Consider the following 20,372-nt stretch of genomic DNA (forward strand, 5'->3'; position numbering starts at 1 on the left):
TACTCTTCATGCTGTGCTTGATATACTGTCACTGCGCACGTTATTGTGCTCCATGTATTTAGTACATAACTTCATGTTGTGTTGATATTGCTGCGCACAGAGCAAACCTGCGACACAGCGAGGCCTGCAATGCACGGTGAGTGTTTCAAGGACTCCATGCATAATTCCACTGCACACCATGACACATAAATCAACTACACATAATTCCACTCAGCACCACACAATTCCATGCTGCCACACTATTCCACAAAAACAATTTCAATCCAGCCCACTTAATTCCAATCCACACTACATATATCCACTATATTCCAGGGACAAAAATAGTCAAAACATTTTTTTTTCATGTTAATTCTTTTTTTAATTGGGTCGTTGAGTTATACATAATATCTTAATTATTTATATATATATATATATATATATATATATATATATATATATATATATATATATATATATATATATATATATATACATCTATATAGTAGCAAAAATACTTATAACACTCTATTTATTGGCATTTTTGGTCTCGACAGACAGTTGTTACAAACATAGCTCAACATCACAGTTGATGCAGCAGTCTTTCAAGGAACATATTTTAGATAGGAATGTCTACAGGTGACTATTCAAAGAGAACAGGTATACACATATTTGACATTGCGCAATTGTAGAGGTGAGTTGCAGCATAAATGCTTAACACATAAACCATTATCTAATGGCCGTTCCCATCTCACACCCCTCGCCCAGTCTCATCATAGGTGTAACTTAAAACCCAAAATATATATTAACTCAAAAGGTATAATGACTGTCTCCCAGCTCTCTTTGTCGTTAAGACTACGTCTCAGAAATTGGAAAAAGGAGAAGCAGCAGACGTCGATGAATAAGAAACTAAGAACAATAACTGGAAAAAAGGAAAAAACCTAGCAGTCCTGTGGATCACCTACACCCAGAAAGGAGAGGGAGAATGACAAAGCCTCCGAGTAAGGGAAAGAGAAAAAAGCCTGTAGAAAGTCCAGATGGAGACTCTGGGCCTGAGGACTATGTGATAGGGTTTATGACAAGAGGTGAGGAGGGATTCTCGCAAGCGGAGCTACCATTTAAAGAGGGTGGGGGAAACATTCTCAAGACTTGCAAAGTTATCGTCGCTTTAGTCCACTCTCTTCCTCATCTGTATCCTGGGAGGAGTCTCTTTTTTCTACCTCTTCCAGCCCATCCTCCCTGTCTGGGCTCCACTCAGATACACTTTCTGGATGCTCCCAAGCCTCCAGCACCGCCGACCAAAGCTCTGCCATCGGGTGCCTTCGCACTCCCTTGGCGGCCTCGCAGATCAGGGATCTTTCTTCAGCTCTAGGTCATACAGTGACATCATTCCTCCAGATCTTCACCCACTGGTCTCACGCTGACTTCCAATACATTGTGATTCGTTGTCTTGCCAGGACTAAAGCCACATCTGGGAGCCAACTTTGCTTTTCCAGGATCTAGGAAACAGTCCTAGCAAGCAAACCTCCAGACCACATGAGTTAGATCAGTTTAGGGTGGCACTGAGGGCCCCTATCACGGCATTCTAAAATGGTTGCAACTGGGGGCATTCCCAGGTCATATGGCAGAAATCTGTGTCCAGTAGTTTACATCTGGGGCATCCCCATGGGTCTCCCCCGTAGATGACTTGAAGCGTATAGGATGTCATATGGACATAATTAGAGTATGTTTTAATCTCCTGTTTATGGAGACCTTCTTAGGGTAAGCCAGCACCCCATTCCACTCTAAGTCCTCGTCCCAAAGCCTCTCCCCATCGATGCCTAGGTACTGACAGGGGCTTGCGGACCATAGAGTTCAGTGATCTATAGAATCACCTCACCAAGTGCCGTGCTGACCCTATCGATATTAGCATCTGTAGCACCTTGTGTGTTGTTGGTTTGTCGTGGCCGGCGGCCCACAATTTTTTTTCCAAAGGCCCGTATCAGGGCCTCACAAGTTAGGAATTGATCCACAAGTAGGGCATACTGCTCCACCAGTTACTCCATTGGGAATAGAGTTCCCAATTTAAAACAGTGGCCCATCGTTATCAAGCCGGCCTCTGTCCAAGCCAACATCTATTCAGCTGTGAAAAAGGTGAGGGTATTGCTATGTGGTAGACCCACTAGCCGCAGGGCCGGCGCATAAAGGGGAGTCCCTGCTGTCCTTCGCATGCATTGCCTCCAGCAACGCAAGGCTGTCACCAGTATCACCCATCCCTAGGAGTCACTACTGCCAGGAAAGTTATTTTGCCAGCAGCATGCTCTGGTTGCAGACCAACCCCACTGCACCTACTTATTCGAGTCGGGCCCCATGTAGCCATTGACTGAGCCACTGTAGTTGTGTAGCCAGGAAGAGTATGGGGATCAACTCCCGCTGAATCGCCTGCAACTGCGGAACCCTCAATACCTAAGGAAAGAAGCAGATCTTGGCCTTGTTGACTGGGAGACCAGAAAGTGATGCAAAGTTCTCAAGATGCAAGAGCAAACACAACAAGATGATGGACGGAGTGCTGAAACTTTTCAACCACTCACCCTCAGTCAAGAGATCTGGGTTTAATCCATCTTTCTTTTGCTCACTATGCCACTCCAGTCTGGACCCAGCCATACCACCACCACCAATACCACCACCAATACCACCACCACTAACCCCACCAACACCACCACCAATACAACCACCCATGCCACCACGACAACCTATACCACCATCACCACCATTATCACCACCACCAATAATAGCACCACCAATAATACCACCACCACTGGTACCACCGATACCACCACCCCCCCAATACCACCACCACCAATACCGCCATCATCAATACCAGTACCGCCACCACCAATACCAACACCAATACCGCCACTACCAATACCACCGCCGCCACCACCACCAATACCAGTTCCACCACCACAGCGCCTCTCGCTCACTAGTAATAGCAGGGGCACTGTGCGAGGCCAGGGCTGCAGCCGAGACCATCCCTCCCTCCATGCCTGCCATAAAGCACAGCCCGCCCTGCATCAGGAGGTGAAGCCAGGGCCCTACTACAGCTGGAGTGTTTTTTATTAGGCCAAAGATAGCAATGACATAACGCAATGTCACACTGCACACTCCAATCACGCAGAGGGCAGAAAATAGCCCCCCCCCCCGTCCTCCTGAGCCACGACAGTGTAGTCACAGAGCGAAAGGTGTTGGTGGGCTTTGTTAGTGTTTATAGCTTGGATCATATGTAACTCACACTTTATGTCTGTGTAATTTACAACACTTGCACATCTTCTTCACTGCACTAGTTATCACTTTCTATAAAGATGTCACAAGCCGGTCTCTTCCTCTGATTTTTACAATCTAACAAGAGGTCGAGAAGGCCCTTTATTGCAATGCAATAGGTCTCGCATTTGCAAGAGTTTAAGTTATTAGTATTGTAAATGACAATGCTTTTTATTTATGTTTTAAAACCCAAAACATAAATAAAAGGCATTGTCATTTACAATGCCAATAGCTCAAACTCATGTGAATGCGAGACCTGTTGCATTGCAAATGCTTGTTTTGTGTTAGCCGTAAATTCACAAGCAACACAATTGCCACACTTGTAGTGCCCCTTTAAAACTGGTAATCCCCACGCCGACTGCAGCGATCTCGTTGTTTCTAATGGATTTTCCAAAGATGATCTAATAAGATGGTCTTTTATATTCTTGCCTCTTTTAAAGGCAAACATCGGGACATCAATATTAGAATCTATGCTCTTAATAATATGCCAATTTTTTGTGATTAGCTTACGAATTTGATTCGTATGTATGCCAAAGGTGGTAACACAGATAAGTTCATTTACTTTAGATTTTTCTTTTGGAGTAATTAGTGTTTCTCTAGGGCAGAACCAAGCTCTTTTGAGAGCGTTTTTTTACTAACTTCTTTGGATATCCCCTAGTTAACAATTCTTCTCGCAATACACTCGCCTCTCTCATGTAGTCTTCTTTTTTAGTGCAATTGCGACGTAGTCGCAAAAACTGTCCGTAGGGTAGGCCATCTCTTAGTGCCCGTGAATGATGACTGTTGTAGGCAAGTAGCGTGTTACGTTCCGTAGGTTTTCTATGTAATGAAGTTTACAATTTCCCGTCTTCATGTAATATACTTAAATCCAGGAAAGCAATACTAGATTTATGTATGGTAGATGTAAATTTCAAATGTTGTTGGGCTGTATTTAAATACAGAACAAAATCATTAAACTCAGAGATAGTGTCAGACCAAATCAAAAACATATCGTCTATATACCTTTTCCAACAGGTGATCTTGGAATGGTATATATTGGTATCATTAAGGACATACTTATGCTCTAGATAATCCATATAAATATTCGCTAGATTTGGGGCAAAAATTGCCCCCATACTAGTCCCGGAGCACTGTTGATAATATTTACCTTCAGATACAAAGTAGTTGTATGTCAATGCAATCTGTAAAAGCGCAACAATAAAGGAAGTTGGTACTTGGATAGGTTTTGGTCTCGTATCTAGTAAGTCTTGAATCACTTGTATACACTCTTGTTGTGGTATATTCGTAAACAGTGAAGTGATATCCAGAGTAGCTAGCCAATTTTTTGTAATGTCATATGGTCTATCTTCCAATAGATTTATCATATGCATAGAGTCTCTGACATAGGTCTCTTGTAGAGGGACGTGATCTTTTATAAAGAAATCTATATATTTGCCGATGGGCTCAAGAATTGAACCACAACCAGACAATATAGGACGTCCCGGGGGATTGGTGGTATTTCCATTCAGAAGGGTCACACTCAGTAGATTTCCATAATCACAAAGGAAACTGAGGCCTTTGTGGAGAAAAGGAAAACTGAAAGTATTTTTCAACTTCTCCTCTGAGTTGTATTTAAGGGTTGCTTTGAATCCAGTAGATCTGTCTGGGAATGTCTTGCTCTTTCAGGAGGTATAATAAATGGGGGTGCAGCGATCCCTTGAATCAGTGGGTTAGTCACCTTGCTTTATTGTAATAATTAGTATTTATTGTGTGCTGTTCTTGTGCAGATTGTCTGAATAATTACTTTCATATTAATGAACACCTCATGAAGTACAAATACTGTCAGACTGTTTAAAAGATACATTCAAATATTGTTCATCACACGTGTTGGAAAGTGCGTTATTAGTAGTGGTAAATATATCTCTACCTCTAGCAATAAGGCCACTGACACAATATAGGGCTCAGTATAGGTCTTAGAAAATTATTCCCAAGCTCAACCCTTGGTAGCTTGGATGTGAGCAGACAGGCTTGACTTCAGAGACAGGTATGTAAAGCATTTCAATACACCAATTCAGTAAATAATTTAGACACAACACACAATAAAAACCCAACACTAAATTATAGAAATAGGAAATATTTTTATCTTTAAAATTACACCAAAATGAAAAAAAAAATCTAATGTAGGGAACTGGAGCTATGATTTTTTAAAGATTTTGCACTATATAGCACACAGGAACCTATAGCTCTTATTGGGACATCTGGTCATGCTTGACCGGGACATAGTCAAAGTTTCAGGTCGACCGCGATAGAGCCCTGCACGGCTACACCTCTCGGTCAAAGTTTTTACCTTCAGACTTAGAAACTTTTTTGGAGCTTTTCTTCCCGGGGTCCCACGAAGCTTTCAGTCAGGGTCTCGCCGGCTTGCCTTGTGACAAGCTCCCGGTCAAACTTATGGAAGTCTGACCTCCATAGTGTTCCAGCGGGACTAACCAGGGATCCAGGCATGCTCGCGGTTGAAGGTGGGTGGCTGGACTCTTGCAGTTGGTCCCAAATAACCTCTCCTACTTTTGGACTTCAGAAGTTCGAGGCATGTGGGCTGCTGAATTCATATCTGTGCATAGATCGCCGCCTAGTGTTGGGTCCGGATGTTTGCACGTTGTTGTCCTGGAAGAGTCTTCGAAGTATCCTTGGATAGGTGACTCCTCCCCTGGACTACAGTGCGCATGGGCATCCTCTCCATCCTCAGATTGTTTTTTTCCGCCATTGGGTTCGGATGTGCTATCTTAGCTCAAGTTAGGAAAATATTTTTTCGAGGCCAAAAGGCCTTTAGTTTGCGTCGGTACTGTTTATCGATCGGGTTTCGATACAATCCTGTTAGTTTACTAACTTCAGCACCGACTTTTTTCGCATTTACCTGTCCATCGACTACTTCGACGATGGAATCGAGGACGCCATTCAAAAGGTGTCCGGTATGCAATGCGAAGTACCCACACATCGACGTCCATCCGGTGTGCAACAAATGCCTTTCGCCGGACCACGACGAATCGACATGCATGGCCTGTGCCCGGTTCCGTTCCAAGAAGACTCTGCGGAATCGACGAGCGGCGAGACTCGAAGCGCAGCACGCGGCACCGGCCCCAACAGACATCTTCGACGAGGCCGAAGACGTCGAGGAATTAGAAGTCTTGCCCTCCAGTCCCGATTCCGAACATGAACCCGGATCGGACGAGGTAGACGAGTCACTCTTCCACAGAGGTGAAGACGACACCGAGGTAGGAGACGACGAGGAGGCCTTAGGGGCCGAAGAGAGTAGCTCCAATGATGAACAAGGCCTACCTGTTCAAAACGTTGAATCACCAGTGCCACAGCCTATGGCTCCAGTCGAGGGATCGCCTTCGGGCCTTACCCAAGACCCATCCCGCAGTTCTTCGGCCCCGCCCTCGGGCCCGGCCTCGGACGTTCAGCGGCAGCCATTACTACATAAACAGGCTGGTTTCCCTACCACAAAACCGAAACCGAAAGCTGCTCCGGTTCCACCGAAACCGAAACTGAAAGTGGCGCTGGTCGGATCGAGGCCTTCGACGCCAGCGCAACGCGTCGGCACCGACCGCACCAAGAGAGACTTCGGTGCCGAACTTGAAGCGGGCGACATTGGAGTCGACAAACGGAAAAAAGCCATCGGCACCGACAAACCTGCTCGGCTACCGGCACCGACGACACCAAGGGCCGTACCGCCTGCTGGGTCTCGCATCGCTCCCTCGACGACACCTAAGCCTCAGGTATCGAAGACTTCGATGGTGATCTCTGCACCTCGACTCGATGAACCGCCGGCGCCGAAAAAATCCACGGCCTCTACCAGCCTGGCGGGTGCCAAGGCCTCGAAGACGCCCCAAGTACGACCTGGTGCGACGCAAGGCAGCAAAACCGCAGCTGTCCTCCAGGACACGTCGGGTTCCGGCTCGATCGGAGCTCCAGCAGCCTCTTCGGTGCCGGCCAACATTACATTCGGCTTGCCTCCGTCGACAATCCCAAAAATGTTCCAACTCAGGACACGGGTCGCCCAACCTACGGCCACACCTGCCGAGACGTCTCCGGCACGTATCATCGACGCCGACACTGGCATGATGATTCTCCATGACCGAAGGATAACTTCGGAGCCGCCGTTGGACCCTTTCAGGATCCCACTAAAAAGGAAGTTGCCTGCAGAATCGGAACCTCTCCTTTATGAACCCTTCCATTCATCCTACCAGGATCCACACCGGTTCTCCCCCACACGCTCCGTTACGGATGCATTGGAGGACTACATGGATGACCAAGTCCCCTACCATGTAGACACGGACCCGGACGACCAGCAGGACCCTGATCTAACTTGGGGCGACCCTGCAGACCCCAGTGCACCTCTCGATGCACAGGACCAACAACTCTATGGGGCAAAAACATCTCCTACGGAGGATACTGCGGCGTTCAACGCTCTTATTGAACGTGCTGCGAATAACCATGGGGTACAGCTTCACTCTGATACCATCGAAGATGACTTTCTAATGGACACCTTTGCATCCTCAGAAAGACATGTAAAGACTCTGCCAATGTTGAAGGGGGTCCTCAAACCAGCCAAGGACATTTTCAAAGAACCCACCAGGGCACGAGTGATAAACCCCAGGATTGATAAAAAATACAGATCAGCACCTGGGGATCCTACTTACATCAGAGGACAATTACCACTCGACTCCATCGTCGTAGCGAATGCACGCAAGAGGGCACACTCGCAAACGACAGGTGACGCTCCTCCCCCGGACAAAGAGTCCAAGGTGTTAGAAACATCTGGCAAGCGAGTTGCCGCCCAAGCTGCCAACATATGGCGCATAGCCAACACTCAAGCGCTCCTTGCTCGCTATGATAGAGCGCATTATGACACACTGGAGCAAATATTTCAACATCTCCCTGACCAGTTCAAGGAAGGCGCAGAAATGCTCATCAGAGAAGGACAGCTACTAACGAACGCTTCCATCAAATGCGCACTAGATGCTGCAGACACGGCTGCCAGAGCCATAAACACAAGCGTCATGCTGCGACGACATGCCTGGCTACGGATCTCAGGATTCAAGCCTGAGGTACAAAACAATATACTGAACCAGCCTGTCAACCCCGACTATTTATTCGGGCCAGAGGTTGACACCACCCTTGAGAAAATAAAAAAGGACACGGACACTGCAAAGTCCATGGGCGCTCTCCAAACTCAGTCCTTTCGGAGCGGCTCCTTTCGTCGCCCCGGAAACAAGGGAGCAGGTAGAGGACAGGGGTCACAACAAACATATAACAAAGGCAATACACAGACCACCTATGATAAAAACACCCGAGGTGGATATCGTGGCTCCAGCACAAAGGGCAGAGGACGCGGCTACGGCAACACCAGGTCCTCCCCCAAGAACAAGCAGTGACGCCCTCTCCCTTCCTCCCGACCACATAACACCTGTCGGGGGAAGGCTACAAAGGTTCCTGTCCACGTGGAATTCCATCACCACGGACAGGTGGGTCAAAGATATTGTAAAATACGGTTACTGTCTGGAGTTAACCTCCACTCCACCCACAATACCACCAAGAAGCCGTCCTATGTCCTCAGAGCACTTAACGCTCTTACAGCAAGAAGTGCAAAGTATGCTTCTAAAAGGCGCTATAGAGGTCGTACCCATCCACGAGCAGGGTGCGGGAGTGTACTCCCTCTACTTCTTAATTCCAAAAAAGGACGGGTCGCTCAGACCTATATTAGACCTGAGACCCCTGAACCAGTACATTCTTTCAGAGCACTTTCACATGCTCACTCTACAGCAAGTCCTTCCGCTTCTCAAGCAGGGAGACTTCCTAGCCACACTGGACCTCAAGGATGCGTACTTTCACATACCCATCCACCCCTCACACAAAAAATACCTCAGGTTCACTGTTCAGGGGCAGCACTATCAGTTCAAAGTCCTTCCCTTCGGCGTGACAACAGCGCCCAGGGTTTTCACGAAGTGCCTAGCTACAGCGGCAGCACATCTACGGAGGCAGCATATACACGTCTACCCCTACCTAGACGACTGGCTCGTTCAAGCGAAGTCAGCCCAGCAATGCGCAAGCCACATGTCCCGCACCATTCACCTTCTTCACAGTCTGGGATTCTCACTAAATTATCCAAAGTCCCATCTCCAGCCCGCACACGTACAACAGTACCTAGGTGCGACTATAGACACTCTGGCGGCCACAGCTCAGCCAAATTTAGTGAGGATCAACAGCATACTACTGCTGATCTCCAAGTTCAAACCCAATCACTCACTTCCAGCGCGAGTGTTTATGCAGTTGATAGGCATGATGGCCTCCTGCATCTTCATAGTCCCGCACGCGAGATTACATATGCGCCCACTTCAGGAGTGCCTAGCACGTCAGTGGAATCAGGCTCAAGGACAGTTGAAAGACCTAGTGTTGGTGAGCGGTCGGGCATACAACTCTCTGCATTGGTGGAATCCACACAACCTTTGCAAGGGCCGACCATTCCAAGAGCCTGTCCCACAAATAGTACTGACAGCGGACGCGTCTCTCCAGGGATGGGGAGCTCATGTACTCCACTACACAGTGCAGGGACTATGGACAACACAACAAAAGAAGTTGCACATCAACCTTCTGGAACTGATGGCAATCTTCCTAGCCATGAAGGCATTCAAAGTACATCTATGCAACAAGGTCGTGTTGATCCGGACGGACAACATGACCGCAATGTACTACATACAGAAACAGGGAGGAACACACTCTCCACAGTTGTCTCATCTGGCTCAGAGCATGTGGAAGTGGGCCATTCAAAGGAACATGTTCCTCATGGCGGAACACCTCCCTGGCAAGGACAACCAGATGGCGGATCTGCTCAGCAGACACAGCCACCAGATGCACGAGTGGGAGTTACACCCATCAGTACTCCAACCGTACTTCCAGCAGTGGGGTTATCCGGAGATAGACCTATTCGCGACAAGCGAAAACGCAAAATGCCAAAGCTTCGCCGCCAGGTTCCCACATCCGCAGTCGCAGGGCAATGCGATATGGATGAACTGGTCCGGCAGATTTGCGTACGCTTTTCCCCCAGCGCCATTGATACCGCTAGTGGCCCGCAAACTCCGACAACACTCCCTAACACTCGTCCTAGTTGCTCCCACGTGGGCACGCCAGCCGTGGTACACCACCTTCCTCGAACTTTCCGTGGTGCCGCATCAAAGGCTGCGGATCAAACCCGCGCATTTGACGCAGAACCATGGAGAGGTTCAACACCCAGATCCGCAACAGCTGAACCTGGCGATCTGGCTCCTGAAGTCCTAGAGTTTGGCTATCTCAACCTGCCACCTGACTGTATGGACATCATCAAGGAGGCCAGGAGACCCACTACCAGAGCTTGCTATGCAGCCAAATGGAAAAGGTTCGTCATTTATTGCGGTAATAATGACATCAACCCGCTGGACGCATCCATCCAAAACATCATCTGTTATCTCTTACACCTCTATCGATGCAATCTGGCGTACACCTCTATACGTGTCCATTTGACCGCAATCTCAGCCTATCTGCAAACCAGGCAGCACCTCTCTCTATTCAGAGTGCCTGCCATCAAAGCATTCTTGGAAGGGCTCAAACGAGTCATTCCACCTAGTCACCCACCGGCTCCAATGTGGAACCTCAACTTGGTCCTCACACGCCTGATGGGTCCACCCTTTGAACCTCTACACTCCTGCGAGATTCAATTCCTTACCTGGAAAGTGGCCTTCCTAATAGCGATCACTTCCCTAAGAAGAGTTAGTGAACTCCAGGCACTAACCGTTCAAGAGCCATTTATTCAGGTTCACGCCAACAGGGTCGTACTACGTACCAACCCCAAATTCATGCCCAAGGTAATATCGCAGTTCCACATGAATCAGACCATTGAACTGCCCGTTTTCTTCCAAAACCCACAAACTGTTGCAGAAAGGGCACTACATACACTAGATGTACGGAGGGCCCTCATGTACTACATCGACAGGACTAAACCATTCAGGAAGACAAAACAACTGTTCGTTGCCTTTGCCCCACACCACAAAGGTAACGCCATCTCCAAAGCAGGGATAGCCAGATGGATTGTTAAGTGTATTCAAATCTGTTATCAAAAGGCAAAACGCACATTAACTATTCCACCACGAGCCCACTCAACACGTAAGTTGGGGGCTTCCATGGCCTTCCTAGGAAATATTCCCCTGCATGATATATGCAGAGCAGCCACATGGTCCACTACACACACATTTACAAAACACTATTGCGTAGATGTGCAGTCAAAACAGCAGGCAGCTGTAGGACAGGCTGTTCTCAAAACACTTTTTCAGACCGCTGCAGCTGGCACGGGTAGCCGCCGCCAATAGAGGGCACTGCTATGTATTCTATGCACAGATATGAATTCAGCAGCCCACATGCCTCGAACTGAATATGCTACTTACCAGTATGCATCTGTTCTTGGCATGTAGGGCTGCTGACATTCATATCGCCCTCCCTCCTCCCCGGCGCCTGTCGCAGCTGCAGCTCTCAGAATTACTGTATAGCATGGTCATCACTTTCTGTATCTACTCCATCACTGCCACAATGGCGAAAAACAATCTGAGGATGGAGAGGATGCCCATGCGCACTGTAGTCCAGGGGAGGAGTCACCTATCCAAGGATACTTCGAAGACTCTTCCAGGACAACAACGTGCAAACATCTGGACCCAACACTAGGCGGCGATCTATGCACAGATATGAATGTCAGCAGCCCTACATGCCAAGAACAGATGCATACTGGTAAGTAGCATATTCAACTTTTACTGAGCTTTTTCTTCAGGGGTCCCTTGCTTTTCACTAGGCCGACTTCGTTGAGGGTTTGCTGGCTTGGGTGTCAGCCAACTCCTGGTCAAACTCTGGAAGTCGACCATCTGGAGCTTTTCAGCGGGATGAACGGCTCGCAGTTGAGGGTCAACTTGGCTGGCCAGGTCGAGTTGGTTCAGGTATGGAGCTTTTTACCAAAGTTACTCCCAACTTCTGGAACTTCTCCCTGAAGTTCCTTTGAGGGTCCCAAAGTGTCAAAAACGTACTCCAAGGATCTGGATGCTCCAAGATGGTCCTTGAAAGTTTGGGTCTTCACTTACCACAATCCACTTCAACAAAACCCTTACAAAACCACTGGTAGTGCTCCAGGCTGGAGATTCTTGGTGGTGATGGTCCAGGTGAGCTCTGTTAACCTGTAGCTTGCAGGGAGACCACTCTTTAGTCCTTTTGAAGCAGGTGTGATCCACAGGGCTGTAGTTCCAGATTGTGCAACAGGCGCAGTCAGTCAGAGTGCAGGGGCTAGTTGGTGCAAATCAAACTTACAGCATGGACCCTTCTTCTTTAATTTCGAGCAGCAGATCTGCGAGGCTCTGCTCTTCTCAGATACTTATCCCTAGTTCTCTGGGTCAAGCAGGAGGGTGCTCCTGTCCAATGATGTGCAGGGCAGCACCCCAGGGTATGACCATATCATCCAAACTGTGGCACTATAGTCTTCCAGAGAGCACCATTTCTCCAAAAATCAACCTGGATAATTTTCCAGCACAGAGCGAAGAGCTGGCTAAGCACATTCAGGATGGTTCATCTCCATAGTTTCTCCCCCTTGCATCTCCTCATTCCTTCGTTAGTCCTGCCATGTGACTGGGATCAAAGAGTAGAGGTGTAAAGAAACTGGCCTCTTCTGCCTGTCTTCTCCTTCTATTAAAGAATATTGTTTACGACCCCTCCCCCTGCTCTGGCATTCCTATGTAGCAGAACCCTGCCCTCCCAGAAGGGTTTTCTAACCCAAGAAGCTACTTATCACATCAAAGGAGCCTGGCTAATCCGCTTAACTCTGACCATTCAGGACAGACCACTGGATGGCTGAAGTTTGGTTTACAGACAAGAAAGTCTTATAACTTCTTGTCTGTACATTTTAGGATAAATTCAACAATAGTGTATTGTTGCATTTATCAATACCATTCTAGACAGTCCTTGAATTATATTTTTATGACCTCCTGAGCGTTATTTTTTATCTAATAACCTCTTGCCATGTTAACCTATGTGGCTGGGAAACTGCAATGGGAAAAATTACTTCGGCCATCTTTCCAACATCAGGACTTATAAAACATATTTTATAAGGACCCTGCCTATATCTACAGGACCCCACACCCCTGGGATACATAGGGAGACAGTAGGGTTTCTGAATATGTAAACATATTGCAGGTCCTCACTCCACAGTGCTCCTAGCAAAGTCGATTTTGTGAAGCACTTTACCACAATGTGGGGAGTGAAATGTGTAAATTCAGAAATCCCAGGGCATAAAAAAACTCATATTATACGGGTCCTCCTTATAAATACCTGACCCCACCACCCCTGGAACACCTGGGGGAGACCCTGGGGGTACCTAATAGGCCAAAACATTGTAGTTTATTCTTTTTTCAAGTGCCCCAAACACCAAAGTCGAGTTTGGATACAATTTGCATTCTAGAAGCAGTCCTGCTGGTTTTAAACTGCCCTCAGGCCTCAGCTGGCCTCCAAACTGCCATGCCCTATTTTTGTCTAGAGACTTAAAGGTAGTTTTTATCCCCCTGCCCTATATACAAGGGCCTTATAGGGAATGTCATGCCAGTCACAGGGGTACCCTAACCCATAGTGTACCCTAGTGTACATGGGTATTTTCACTGTATTCTAAGTGTTTTTTCAGCATTGCACTGGCCCTGGGCATGGTTAGGCAGAGCCCGGGGACAGTCCGTTACCATCAGTACCTGTCAGCAAAAAATGGGGGTGCCCGGGTCACACGGATAACTTTGCAATAACGTGTCACTAGCAAATTTGTCTAAAATGCTGTATTTGCCTTGCAACATTGTATTATTATCCAAATTGATAGCCAGTCATGAAATAGCCTACAATAATTGAGGACCAAAAGTTCTTCCAAATAGTGCACTACCGACATCATGCCTCCCAACAACCGGTTCCTCTCACTGTCCTTCCAAAATAATGCTTGAGTTTGTATACTTTTCGTTCATAGCATTTCAGTCTTGCAGGGGCGGGCCTAATTGCTTAGAATCCTGTTTTCAACACCAAGTCGAACACATCTCTTTTATTGGAAGCATCACAGAAATATTAATACTCATTACTATGCACCCTGTTTGTCGCTGAAGCCAAAGCATATTACAAGCTCATCCTGCAGAGTTCGTAGCTGCCCAATTGTTTTTCACGAAGCAAGTGGGCAATTTCCCTTTAGCTGAAGCAACACTAAACAGACAAATTAAACTTATACACACACAACACATTTTATCGGCTAGTGTGAAATAAAAGCCAAGGATTTTACATTTATTTTGATACCCGAGTTTCAGGCATAGCGCACATAAAATGTAGTTCAGTGCGCAACACAAAGTATGATGCCATGCATTAATGCATATTAACTTTGTGAAACACATATAAAAGTGTGGCTAATATGTGCAGATGTACTTCACAGATATGTGCTGGTCTTTTGTTCCTCCAAATAGTTTTTTTTTCTTGGCGTTTTTGCCCTACATACACTCAAGACACTCAAGACTTTTAAAAACTTTCTAAAACGCTTCACTACCTGGTTGTCCGAAGGTGTGCCGCAGTAGCCACCAGATGAGTGTAAGTGCTCGCCACCTTAGCCAGTCTTCAATCAAGGTCATATGGAGACCCGCACAGCAGCCTCCGGACAGAAGATAACCAAGCCAGTAATAATGTAATATGCCTCTGTGTCCTTGCCTCCTCCCTCCAGAGTAGGCCTCTGTCTAGGAACGCCTGCGAGTTGCAGCTTTCAGCTCGTTCTGTGCTGTGAAGGAGTGCAGGAGTTAGACTGAACCAGCCAAGAGGAGTGACCTGATCCACGAAGAGACAGTCCAAGGCCCAGCTGACTTGAAGGAACTGCCTGCGAACATCTAGACAGACCGAGTGTCCAAACCCCGAGGGTCGTCTGGCCAGAGCTCTGTGCTGGGCCTCGGGGCTGCCTCATCTCAGCACTGCTGAGAGCTGGTGCCTTCCTGCCAGACTCTGCAGACACTGCATCAGAGGGAGCAAGGAGATAAGCAGCATGCCATTTTAGAAAAAGACAGGAGACTAACTGTGATTTCAAAAATGTTCTTGAGTATCTAGAGAGGTTTCTGTCTGAGATATGGAAGTCTGCATTTGTCCTTTGGTAATGTCCAGTGCGTGTTTGCAATATCCCAGTTGTGACCCTTTAATGTGCAATGCAGACTGATTTTTTGGCACATAATAGTAGTTTTTACTAGGGGACCAGTTTTATCAACCTTAGAGTAACAAGCCGTTGAGGAAAAAGCTGCAAGGATTCATGCGTTTTTCTTGCAGGTGTTTGCAGTTGATGTGTAGCGCGCTAAGCCATGCAAGGCCATTGCACTGTCAAAATACTTTTGTGACCTGTCAAATAATCCAGACCAACTGTACTATCATTTTCTTCTTAATATTCTTAGAGATGTTTTTTTTTTTAAATTTAAATAATGCATATGACCGGCAGACCAGAGGCTGACTTGCATTGACTCCGCTTCATTCGTAGTGGCTCTGTTCCTTCCTGACTCAACACGTACATTGTCTTTTAAAGACCTGTGAAGTACTCAGGTGCGGCTGTGTGTGTGCCCGGGAAGCTATCTCAGCACGGGCAGCCACAGACGACAGGGGGTTTGGGGGGGGGGGGGGGCCTGAAACCCTTTGAGTCCAATGGGCGTTGCGTGCCTGCCTCTTATCCACCCAGTGCGTTGCCGCAGTACATTGTTTTTACTGTCATAATTTTACACAGCAATAGACAAAACAAGCATTGGCATAGCCAATAGGTCTCGCCTTTGGGACCTTATAAGTGTTTAGCCATGCAACAGTTAATGTTGTTGCAGTAAGGATATTGTGCTGCATAACTAAAATACTTATAAGGTTCCAAAAGCAAGACCTGTTGGCTGTGTCAATGCTTGTTTTTCTGGGTGTGGCCTGGGGACTCCAGATGTGCATAGGGGGTATCTGGGATGTCTGGCTTGCAGTGTGCCCAGCATGGTGGTAAGTGAGTGCATTGCTTGGGGCTAGTGGGTGGTGTAAGCGTCCTTCCTGCACTGCGTTTTGTTGATGTATAAAGTCTGTAACATGTCCTCTTGTTGCTGGGTGTGGGTGCATGACGTCACATGAGACACAGTGTAGGACGTGAAGTGTGTGAAGAAACATGATGTGATTGTGGAGGAGGGCGGGGGAGAGGCAGCAAACCGTGGAAGAGGTGGAGTAATTCAAGGGAGCGAGGGATGGGGAAAAGAAACAACAAGGGGGAAAGGAAATGAATTGGTGGCATGGGGTGGCAAGAGAGTGGAGGGGCTGAGCGGGGGACGGGGGTAGCGGGCAGCTCAAGAGACAGTCGAGTGAAAGGAAAGACCGATCGAAAGATGGACAGAGAGGAGTGAAGGGAAGTAGTACCCGAGAGAGGGAGGAGAAGGAAGAACATGAAATGAAGCACTGGTGGAGCCTTTAAACCAACTCTGTTTTCCAGCCCTTCCAACACAAATGCGAGCTCAAGGTCTATATATGTATTTTTGTAATATAAATGTTTGTTCGAGATGGTAATCAGTTCAAGTATATAGGAGGCGTCTGTGTTGGTGCGTCACAGGGTGCACGCACAGCACCGTATATCTTCACAGATGCCGGCAAAGGCTGGCTGTCTCTGATCTGATATTCATTCACAAAGATCATTTACAAACCCACCCGCATTTTATTGTGTTTACTCACGTTATCCAGCTTACATGCAATCCTTGACACGTTTCTTCAGCATGGCAGTCACATTGAAGCCACATGTTCCACATAAATCTCTGCAACAGAAACGAAAAAACACCGCTGATCTAAAGCGAACCAAAGTATTTATCTAGTTTTGGATGGTAAAGTGTGGTTTAAGGTATTTCTGCCTCTCTCCAGCTCCCTCTTTTATCAGTAGAGGTGCACAGACTGTAGGGAAAGTGTTTCTAGATTTTTGCGAGCGTTGGTTATTAGGAGGTCCTATGTAGAGCTCAGGGTGTGACGGGGGCGCGAGGGGGACACTGGCCTCCCATACATTAATTGCAGGTCCGGTGGAGAGGAGGTGCGCATTATTAAAGTCGTAAGTACATGAAAAGTGCATCAGTGCCGAGGGCCAAGTTATTGCATTTCTTTCAATTAACAGGTTTGTTCGTTTCAAAACTTTAGCGTTTGAATGATCTTTAACCATAACCAAAATAAAATCAGAGCGATCATTGGTGTGATAAGAAAAGTTTCAATAACGTCCGCCAAAAACTGAAACTCGATACTTACCTTCACCAGTTAAGTATTTTGGTTTTATTTGCACACATTCATCACAAAAACCCGCCTAATGAACTCAACAAAAAGACCTAATCGATGCTCGCCGTTATGACTTCTAAAATACCGAGTGGATTGGAAGTATCAATTTATTATTGTATTATCGCCTTTACAAGTGGGAGTATGCGGCCGTCATGAGCGCTGCGGTATCCTACTGAGGTTGATACAGCGCTAGACACATCTCTGTCAGCGTACCATAAGTTAAAGTATTTATTGTGCCCTGTGAGCTGCTAATAAAAGTACACTTGTGAGTACTCAGCAGCTTAATCTACTTATATGTGGGGTAAAAGTGGGCTTTGTGAGCTTCTGTGGGGTAAAAGTGGGCTTTGTGAGCTGCTGACATCGACACAAAGTACTACACACATTAAATGTATTCAAGAATGTTAGGCACAACAAAAGAAGCAGAGTTGTTATCAAAAAATAACAAGCGTCGCGCCTCGCGCTACAAGTTTAAAAAAAAAAAAAAAAAAAAAAAAAGGAAGGCACGTCTGGCGAGTGGTGTGCGATGTGCATGCACCATGACGAAAGAGGAAAGCCAGATGGCGCCTCTGCTCATCATTGTGCGCGTAACCGCACGCTGTATGACACCCAAAAAGCTGTGGTCGGCTCTTTAACCCCTTCGGTGCTCATGACGGAATGGTTCCGTCATGACCCACGGTTGAGCTGTGCTCATGACGGAACCATTCCGTCATGACCACACCCGCGCAAGATTCCGTCAGCACAGCGGCGGAATCTGTGCAGCATCGAAGGGGTTAAAGCCCACTCACTAAATGTCTCGCCAGACAGCGCATATGCTTGCTCAGGCGAGACCTAAACATGGAGAGGCATCAGCAGCTGTGCCCGGACCCAGGCGCGCAACACCCATTGGACCCCGTCGTGTGTGGCAGCCCGGGATGAGACACCTTCCCGGGCACAGACACAGCCGCACCCGAGCACTTCACAGGTCTTTAAAAGACCATTTGCATGTTAATGAGGCCTCGCTGTTGTTTCACCCCTTCTAAGAGCTCCTGCAGCTCCACTCTGCCTATTGCTTAAAGCTCAGCCCCCCCCCCGAAATTTTTGCTCAGCCCCCCCCCCCCGAAATTTTTGCTCAGCCCCCCCCCGAAATTTTTGCTCAGCTCCCCCCGAAATTTGGCACTAGTTGCGCCTCTGCCCGGACCCAACATCACAGTATAGACGTCCTCCAAACGAAAGATACCGAGACAGAGATTCCTTAACGCGGGCGTGTACAGAAACTATAATAATGGGTCAAGATGACATTTGTTAGGTTGCAACGCCATCTAGTGCTCATTGGAAGTATAGCTTTTAAACTCAATGGGGGAAGCGGTATTGCATTAGATTTCTCTTTAGAGAGAACTTTTTTTTTTATTCCGTAATAGTATTTCAAAGTAACATGAAGCTAGGTACGCAGAATTAAATTGTAGGTTTCGGTTACCGTGACAACTGCATTACTGAAAGTAGGATGTGATTAAATGGAAACGTTGATGCAGGAGCATACGACACAGTTGTTTTTTCAAATATCTACTTTAATGCGCAATGCCTGTGTTTATTAATTTATGCATATTTACAATTTAAGGCACGAGGAAATAAAGCAATTTGCCCCCAATCCAACAGGGGGTTAAATGCATGCAGCCAGCTAACTATAGCACAATAACTAGAACTTATGAGTATGGCCCAAAATGTTTACGTCTGTAAAGAGATGTTAGAATGGGATCTGTGAGCATTATTCTGTGGTTTCTCAGATCAGATATACGGTATAAATGTGTGAATGTTCTAAGTGTGTTACTCACTGGTGGTTGCTACTTTGTAGCTATAGTTAGGTTTCATTTTCCAGTTTTTATTTTTTTAATAACCTTGGCGCTGTTTGAGGAACCTGTACAAAACTTTCCCTGCAATTTGGCTCCTTCTTGTAAAGTTTTGTGGCAATCCGTGAAGCATCTATCAGCCATGAAAAAATAGGGAACAGTATCACAAAAGTGCGATTTACTTTGTCAATTCCCATTGGAAAGTTTGCTCTCCGAAACAAAAAAAAGTCTAATTGGAATTACACCAAAATTTGCATAAAGTTAGAACTCTACTCAAAGTGTGGTTTTAGGTTGAGCTTACCTGACAGCGCATGCATTCTCTGTTGCGAGACATATAGTGGGCTTACCAAGAAAATGCAAAGGCTGGCACACTGCTTACCATGGTTAGCTTTGCGTTCAATCTTATTTGCTTACTTCTTATTCGTGTCCAAGTTTGTGTATCTTGTGTTTCCCCTTCCCAAGGAGTGTCATCTCTTTCCCATTTCTTTTTATTGGCCGTCCTTGCTTTCTTGCCGATGTGTTTCTACCCTGGCCAATCCATGTTGCTTTCACGCTCTTTGCTCTCCTTCCCCACCCTCGCTCTCCTTCCCCACCCTCGCTCTCCTTCCCACACCCTCGCTCTCCTTCCCACACCCTCGCTCTCCTTCCCACACCCTCGCTCTCCTTCCCACACCCTCGCTCTCCTTCCCACACCCTCGCTCTCCTTCCCACACCCTCGCTCTCCTTCCCACACCCTCGCTCTCCGTTCTTGCCTGTTGATTTTCCTCCTCACCCCTCCACCTCCAGTTGTTGCTTCTGTTCCCCCTTCGTTGCACCTCCCTTGCTCCCTTTTTTGTTGCTTTCTCCCGTCTTGGTCCTCCATGTTGCTCCTCCCCCACTCACACTTAAAAAAAGAAAAAAAATGCCTTCATGCTACCTAAA

At 46.9% G+C, this 20,372-nt stretch overlaps 1 protein-coding gene across 1 annotated transcript in view; it reads left to right on the forward strand.

The window, feature by feature from the left end:
• The window catches only part of CDC5L (cell division cycle 5 like), a 211,680-nt gene that overhangs the window by 61,706 nt on the left and 129,602 nt on the right, over positions 1–20,372 (forward strand). The gene's annotated exons all lie outside the window — the stretch shown is intronic.

Source organism: Triturus cristatus, chromosome 6 (assembly GCF_964204655.1).
Source record: "Triturus cristatus chromosome 6, aTriCri1.1, whole genome shotgun sequence".
In the NCBI taxonomy this organism is placed as follows: domain Eukaryota; kingdom Metazoa; phylum Chordata; class Amphibia; order Caudata; family Salamandridae; genus Triturus; species Triturus cristatus.